Source organism: Channa argus, chromosome 12, assembly GCF_033026475.1.
Source record: "Channa argus isolate prfri chromosome 12, Channa argus male v1.0, whole genome shotgun sequence".
NCBI lineage: Eukaryota > Metazoa > Chordata > Actinopteri > Anabantiformes > Channidae > Channa > Channa argus.
In genome coordinates, this window is record NC_090208.1 from 1872574 (window position 1) to 1875017 (window position 2444).

Here is a 2444-nt window from a genome sequence, read left to right on the forward strand (position 1 = left end):
AATAAAGAGTTGTTCATGTCCTACAAACCGTTCACTCGCAGCACAACGTCTGGAAGTCATTTCTGTCAAATGAGCTCAGGGAGACGAGGAGCGGCGGCAGACTGAGAGTTTCACTGGGGAGGAGGATTCGGGAGCTGAGTGAGGAGGTCTGACCAGAATCTGCCTCAGAGCCAAGATACTGGACTGCAATCAGTCAACACTGTGCACTGCTCCGAGTTATAACTCAACGATAAAGACATATTACACATAGAGCAGGAATCCTGAGCTCTCAGGAGACTGTTTCATGGAACAGTAAAGAAGTATTCTGATCCCCTACTGCAGTAAAAGTACTAACAGCATTCACAGCATTGGATCTTTCCTGTATCATTCAGAGGAAATGCTGGAAACTTTATCACTTTGTGGTAAATGATATTTAGACGTGACTGAGATGATGGAAACATGACTGACTGTGATTCAGAACCACTAAAAAAACGTTCAAATTGCTGTTGTGCGATGAGAGAAAGTCGATCTCAGTAATGTTCTTTCTTTGCTTGCTTTAAAAAGAACCCTTTCGTCTGTGCACCTGAGGGATGTGGGACATTAAATACTAAAATCACATCTGTTTTTTTTTTCTCTAAACTCCGGTGAATTAGTCTAAGTGACAATGACCTAAACATACAGACAGTCTGTTAAAATTAAAATAAAACCCACAGTCTCATAACGTAAAAGTAGTCGAGCATTTCCTGATGGCTGATCTTGGCGGTGACTGAAGTGGTGGTTTGGAGACTCCAGAATGGGTAATAATTATCCAGATTATGGCTGTTTAGAACAATAAAATATATATAGGCCTTCATATAATGTGAATTAGATGCTATTTCTAGGCTGCTTCAAGTGAGCTGGGAAACCTTCCAAAAAAACTGTTTGCTTCTGCTGGTGTTAGCGATCATATCTATAAAATCTAATAAGCGATACATTGATTTTTTTTTAGCTTGTAGGTGATTTCACATTGTGTTGTTTCTATCTGATCAATCATTTCTCTGTTTGTCGAGCTTTGAACTGATGAAATGAAGGTTTTCTCGGCCGCTGTGGTTGAACACACTCTCTTTTTCTTCACTCAAATGTTTGCACAGACTCATGTTTCACTGAATGTCAATCACACAAACACACATGTGCCTACTCAGGCTACCTTGACCTCTGACCTCGAACATGTGGCAGTCCCTCTGTGTTTGACATAAAATGGAACACCTGCACAAGGAAAACCTATACTCTTCCTTCAGCCAATCAGAAGTGAGACGTGTCCCATGTGACCAGCTGTGAGACATCCATCACCAGTCCCCTTTGATCCATCAAGTCAACTGATCTTTTAGATTAAAGTTTATTGTAGTTGGACACAATAAAAGCACCTGAACCTCACACAGGGCCCATCACCACAGCAATCGTCTCTCACCATCCCTCTATCGGGTCTGCGTTCCGTCTTTCACACACTTATCCCTCTATCACCCCCATCCTGATAACACGGAGTCTTATCACACACCTGTCCTGGTGGTCTATGCGTCACCTGCAGGACTGGGGTCAAACTAAAGACGCTTTTAAATAACAGTCTCAGAAAGTCCTGAAAACTATCCACACGGACATTTGTCTTCACTTTGGGATAACATGCATTACACATTTAACGGTAAGTTCCACACAAAGCTGGTTATAGTCTCTCAGCTGCAAGTTGTATGATTTTGTATAATGGTGCCACTTTGTGGTTTTGGTACCAATGAAAGCACATAGTCTGTATGAGGGACGTGCGAGTAGAAAGAGCAGCTACCTGTCAACTGTAAGGTCAGGAGCTCGACTGACTGCTCCTATGTTCCCGAGCAAAGCACCCATCCCCAGCCGTTGAGGTTGCACAAGCCAGTGCACATCGGAGCAATGGTATCAAGCCCGGTAATAACTGGGGAAAGGGGGGAGGGGGGCAGGGAGTTGCGCCTGGAACTGGATCCACTGTAAAACCTGTGCCAAATCAACAAGTAGACTACGTGATCTCCTGTTACAACCCTAAGCTTAGGGAATAAGCCTGAAGAGGAACAGAAAGCACATATACTGCTCTTACGTTTTGTGTGCGCATAGAAACTAAAGAAGCTGCAACTTTGGGAACATGCACAAAATATTAAATTGTAGTAACAATAGTTTTTCATGCAGATAGCACAAAGGGTTTTTGAGGACTCTAAAAAAAACCTTCAAGCCGACAGGAATTGTTGTCAAACCACCTGGTGTCCTTTGCATTATGTGAACAGAAGGTGTGGTTCAACTGACCTACAAGATTAACTTTAACCTTTTTACTGCTGAGGCAGTTTCACAGCGCTGCTGCTAAAATGTCACATTTCGGATCAGCGTCGATCCTCCTTTCGATGACACTAAACAGAGACGGACTTGGTTCAGAAGCTCGGAAAACAAACTGACAGCAGACATTTGATCGG